We start from the raw sequence: 6,398 nt of genomic DNA, 5'->3' as shown, positions 1-6,398 counted from the left end.
AGGAGCTGAAATTAAAAATAAGCCGATCAGATTCCATCCAAATGACACGGAAATTACCGCTACAAAATCACCATCTCCCACTTCGATTTCAAATTTTAAATTAGACAAGATGCTGCTTGTGAGCATGTTTGCCTTGTTAATGTAATAAGTTAATTAGGTTAAGGGTAGTTTAGTCTTATTATGTTTCCTTAGTTTTGTACTATATAAATCATTGTAATCTTACATTATGCAACCAAATTTGGAGGCGGCTATCAATCGGTTTTCTCTCTTTCTTCTCCATTCTTCATCTTTGGTTTGTTGTTTTCTATATGGTATCAGAGCGGATTTAATCTTGGATTAAACTTTTGAGCTTCCATTCTCCGGCGAGCGGCCTTGTGCCGCTCATCCAACGGTCAGAGGATTTTACTGTTGTGGTAAGTGCTGCTGTGGTTCTTGGTGATAGAGTTGAGGGTGATATTGGTGATGAGAATAAGGAGAATGTTTTGTTCTGCTCCTTGATGAGTTAAAGGTGGTTTGAATTTCTGATCTCAACTGCTTCAGGTGACCAGGGGTGCTGATTTTTTATTTCAACAGGTTCGATTTTCTTTTCTTTGGTGTTAGTGTTTGGTTGGTCACCGTTGGGATTTTTTGGAATTTGGATTGTGTTTTCCAGCTCAGTTTGGTAAGGTAGGTTACTGGTCAGATTGGTTTTCTGAACATTTGAGGTTTGGTCTTCTTCTTCGATTCAAGTTGGATTCTTATGGGACTGTGCTTAGGTTTGGCCATAATTTTGGAAGCTTTTGGTCAGATTTGAACTTCAATTCAGTTGGTGGCCGATCATGGTTTGACGGCAGTTTTCCGGAGTCAGCTTGGGCTGTATCAGTAAAGTTTTACTGATGGGTTGTTGTGATGAATGCTGGTCAGCTGGTGGTTGACGTTTGTTTATGGTTGAGTATTGTTGTTGTAGGAGGTCGGTAATGTTGGATGTGTGTTGGTGTCAACAAGAGGCAGCCGCAGCCGCAGTGCTGGAGATGATGAAGTTGGAGGAAATTGGGCCAGGTTTGGTTTCGTGGGTTATGGGCTGTAGATTGGTTTTGGATCCTGGAGTGTGTTGAAATTGGGCCAGTTGGTTCAAGTTGGCTTGGATTTGTTGTGTTGGGCCTGCTGTGTTAGTTTTTTTTTTTAGTTGGGCTGGTACTTTAATTTTTAAGTGGGCTCGAAATGTTTGATGGGTCAGCTGAATTGGGCCTAAGTAGTGGGCTGTGGATTGCCAGCAGTTTGGTAATGTTGGATTTGGGCCTTGCATTTTGAGATTTCAATTTGTGCATTTGGGTTTTTAAAAAAAAAAAAGAAAGAAAGAAAAAAAAAAGGTGTTGGACTCTAATTAATTAGGCCTGCTGGAGAAGTCTCTTCGAAAAAAAAAAAAGTAGATTAATTGGAGTTTTCCTCATTATGGCATTATGGAATATGATTATGTATGGGCTGATTTTGGGTAATATTTGTTGCATATTGTTGGGCCTTGTTTGATGAGTTGCTGAAGATGGGGATGTGTTGTTAGCTGTGGGTGTATTAAATTTGGCATTTGTCGAGCTTGAATTTAGTTTTGTACCCAGTTCGCGGGATTGAAAATTTGGTTTGGTGCTCAGTTCAGGATGCAAATTTCGTTTGATGCCCGGTTCACGGGATTTGGAAATTTCGTTTGTTTGCCCGATTCACGGGATTAGAAATTTCGTTTGATATTTGTCCTGGAGTTTGGAATTTGGCATAGTCAGTTCTTGGAATTGGTATGGCAAGTTCAATTTGAAATTTGAAATTTGCATCTGTTTGGTTTTGCTGAGATTGTGTGGTTTTGTTGATTATCTACAATTCGGCATCATTTCCCTACCTTTCGTTGCTCTCCGTCGTTGCAACTTGTAGACTTTGCCACGAAGTCAAATTCGATTTATCATTTACGCTTTTTGTTGGCCAAACTCTCGTTGCTCCTTGTTGTAGCATCGTGAGTTTGAGGGGGGATGTTAATGTAATAAGTTAATTAGGTTAAGGGTAGTTTAGTCTTATTATGTTTTCTTAGTTTTGTACTAAATAAACCATTGTAATCTTACATTATGCAACCAAGTTTGGAGGTTGCTATCAATCGATTTTCTTTCTTTCTCCTCCATTCTTCATCTTTGGTTTGTTGTTTTCTACATGCCTACAGGCGTGTCTTGGGCTTACATTGTGTAACATACTCTTATCAGTAATAGAATTCATTTACCTATACAAAAAGGTTCAAATCGTCTTAATTCAGTGGTGATAGAAAACTAGTTCATAATTTAAAATTTTCACATACGTTTTGGCAATTTTGACGTCCTTAACAACTTTAGTACACTTTGGTCCAATCTCCAGCGTGTTTTTCTTTCAGCATAAAAAAAAATCGAAAATCGACTCTAAAACCAGCTTAGATGAAAGCTTTGAGGGTTTGAATGTATTTTCTCAATTGTTGAAGGAGTGATTCAGCCTAGAATTACAAGATCTTATGTTATAATGTTATAAATATTCTTGACATAGTAAAACTTTACACTTTGACTGACTGGACGTGTTTTTGGTAGTGAGCAAGTGTCTGCAATAAAACAGACGAATTTAATCTCCCAACTTTAATTTGAACAATCCAAGGGGCTTACTGAGGGGACTAATCATTGGTTCAGGATTCTTGTATATGCTCACATTCTTCACTGAGCTTTTCTAGAGGCTTTTGTCCAAATCCAGACTTTATTCTATGAAAATTGCAAAAGTTGAAAAAAAACTGGTTTGTCATGAAAAAGGAAAAAATAACAATAATAATATTATATTAGTTCATGTTTATGAAACTAAGAGGAAAGGAAGAATGTTAGAAGAAAATTAATAGAATTAAAATTCAAGCGTGTATTTCATTATAGCAATGGTTATTCAATACACCATCTTTGAAAAATTTGTATTAAATGACTGTGATGAATTATGTTTTATGTCGTCTTGTTTTAACCCCCTAAGTAATATAGTCTTTATACAAAACACTAATTTATCATTGTTTGACTTTAGTTAGCGTTGTGGTCCATTAAAAATAGATTTTGTTGTTGTTCTCTTCAGAAGTCTCATATAAAATTTGAGACATAAGAGAGTAAAATCATAAAAATATTTGAGGAAAATATCGTGTAAGTTATAAATATTCAATATTACAAAAATAATATGCCTCATTAAAATGTTACTAGTAAAAATTCTGTTGGAAAATCCTAGAAAAAATTGAAAATATATTCAAGAAAAGACAATGGGACAAAATATTGGCCAATTAAATTTTTTGAATATGTACCCACTTACCCTTTTATATATAATTTGATTTGAGTCAAATCCACTCTCAGTTTTAGTTTGATTCAGTCCAACCAAGTTTAAGCAAACAGCAACCTGATGCTGGAGAATGGAAAAATTGGGTATTGTATTGTTGTTTTTTTATTTAACTTCTGCAATATTTGAATGTTGACCAATCTATGTATTTCAAATGATTGCATCTCATCATTGACGGGCTGAGATTATAAAAAATTGACACAAAACTTCATCCCACGATCATAACTATGATAATTAGCCCATGTTTGATACATATTATTTAAAATTCATTTTCACAAAAAGTATTTTTTTTATATTCTCCTAATAAAATAATTATGCATGTGAACTTATAACTTTTTTCCTACTTATAAAAATAACATTCTCCAAAAGCATCATTTTTCATAACACAAATTCTCAAAAAATCTACACCAAACCCGCCCTTAATCTTACTTGCCTAGAATATTAATGGTACAATGATATGTGATCTACTACTCACACATACTTCCTCCGTCCCATAAAGATAGACTTATTTTCGGTTTTCGTTTACTCTAAATTATAGATCACCTTCCTTGTTTTTAATATGTCTTTATTTAATGTATTTTATTATCAACAAATAAGAACAACTTCTATTTAAATCTTTATTGAATTTAGGGATATATTAGAAAAATGGGTAAATTTTATATTTTCAACTAAATTAATTACATTTTTTTTAAAAATTTGTGTGAAAATGAAAGCAAATTTATATTTGTGAAACTGGTGGAGTATATTTCCACAAAATGCTACATGGTAATTGTTACTAAAATTCAAGACTTGAAATCCCTTTGTGTGTATTACAAAGAATCGAAACTAAAATATTAGTTTCTCACTTAAAACTAAAATATTAGTTTCAATTAGAATTAAAGAAAAAACACATTGCTAGTACGTTCTTTCATACTCAAAACACAAAGTAAAAACTGCTGGATTTCTAGTGGAATAAAGTCTCAAATTTCCTATATATCTTTTCTTGGATCATTGCACACTTCAACCTTCAAATTTCAAAATATCCGTAGCCCTTCGAGCGTAAAATTCAGGTCGACATCTTTTTTCGCATCCTTGTAAATGAAGTATAGTGTCATTTGAGCAATTCCAAATAAAAATCCCATAACATTTGGTAACTGCAAAACGATGAGAAAAAATTGTATAATTAGATGGCTTCTACCTGAAAGTAAAAAAGAAAGGAGGAATGGCTTGAGTTAATGCTAATTGTTTGTCAATTACGTACAGCGATGTAATAGTCCCTAATGAAAAATCCATAGAAGAACCACATTTTGGAACAAATAGTGAGGAAAAAGGATAGAGCAAATGGCATGAATTCTACACTCTTGGTTCGTATGACTTGTCTCTGTGAAAAAAGAAAGACAAATTATGAACCAAATGTGATACGATAACACAGACATAATCTATTATTAACAAGCCCAAATTTACGTACCATGATGTTTAACGGCGAAGCAAATACGGCCAGGTTGATAACGGCGCATACCCATCCCATCAGGGTCATTCGGCTCGAACCTTTAACAACTAGCAAGGTAACTGCCATTATCACCCCTAAACCTCCAACATTGAATAGAAGTATCATTCCAGACGTTGAAATCTGTGAGAAAACAATGGACAGTAGCACTTTAAAAAGAATTAAATGTGACAAAAATTATGATAATGAAAGAATGCAAAAGAGATTTACCTTTGTCTTCTTGGGGGAATATATTATATATATTGAGAGGTAAATTAGTTCAATTAAGCATCCGATACCGTTGATGCTAATTATGTAGGTATCTGACTTGAGAAAAGCATAATATAGCAACAATGATGCACTGAACAGTGCAACTGAATACGGTAGAGCCTGAAATCCTTCTGAAGATTTCCTCTTGTATATTGTGTAAAAGGTTGGCCTAAACAAATTCATATATGGGGAAAAAAATTAATATTTCATTAAGTTGTGTGATAACCAGTTATTGGTTAGTTTTCGAGTTTGAAAGCCTTACATAGGTGCCAAAAACACCAGGAATGACACGATATTACCTGTAAACGATAGGAACAAAACGAAAAGTTAAGATTCACACATGAAAATTACCATGCACGTGTCACGTGTGTGGACATATATATATACACACACGTATATAAAGAATTTCCAAGAATGTGTGTACCCGAGATGCCAAATATGAAAGCTAAGGTTTGAACGCTTAGAAATGCCATTTACTTGGCGAAGCTCTAATTTGTACTGGAAGAACTTGCAACAATCAAAGAAGCTTGAAAATATTGTATAAACCAGCAGAGTCTTGAAAATATATAGGGAAAAAACATGTAGTTGGGTACATATTTATGTTGGCTATTAGGCAAAACTACTAGTAAATTTCAGAACAATATTTGAAGAAGATCATGGTCCATCCATTCTTGCCTAAGAGTTGGGCATATATAGTCTAGTTCAATTTGGTTACCAAACTAGGTACCCATGAAATTTTGCAAATAGAATCAAACGTTTTACGTGCGATGATTGAAATGTATAACTCTAGTTCTGTTCAGTCCAGCTTGTATTACTCTTATCTTTTGAGGAAAAAAAATTGTAATTGTAAACTTGTGTGTAAATTTACTTGTATGCTCTCTACTTGGCGTCAAAGATTCTACTTATTCTAAATACATATTTACACATGTAAATTCATGTTTAATGGTTCGTTATGTAGCTAAAATTGAGGATTTTAATGGAGCTGTCTAATTTTTGGTTATAAAATTCGAAACTATTATATTTCAACTAGAAATGTATCAAGCTAGCCATTTCAGGTCCATTGTTGAAAAAGTGCCCCCAGATAACATTTATTGATCAAGCTTGGATCAGTTCCTTTTTTTCTTTAACTTTGTTACGGATTGATCACAAGATTGTGATAATAATGGAATAAGCAAGAACAAAATAAAAAACACGAAGATTTATGTGAAAATCCAAAATGGAAAAAAACCACGAACAAGGGAGGAGAAATCCACTATAATCAATAGTAATTGTGTTTACAATAATATCTTCAATTAAAATCTAAAACTCTCAAAATATTGTATAAATGTTA

General features: G+C 33.6%; 1 pseudogene; it reads right to left on the bottom strand.

The window, feature by feature from the left end:
• Nucleotides 1–4,301: 4,301 nt before the first annotated feature.
• LOC111389054 lies at nucleotides 4,302–5,541 on the bottom strand (annotated as a pseudogene).
• Between the last annotated feature and the right edge of the window lie 857 nt (nucleotides 5,542–6,398).

The sequence above is a fragment of the Olea europaea genome, unplaced genomic scaffold (genome assembly GCF_002742605.1).
Source record: "Olea europaea var. sylvestris unplaced genomic scaffold, O_europaea_v1 scaffold555, whole genome shotgun sequence".
In the NCBI taxonomy this organism is placed as follows: Eukaryota; Viridiplantae; Streptophyta; class Magnoliopsida; order Lamiales; family Oleaceae; genus Olea; species Olea europaea.
This window is presented reverse-complemented; position numbering and strand designations above follow the sequence as displayed.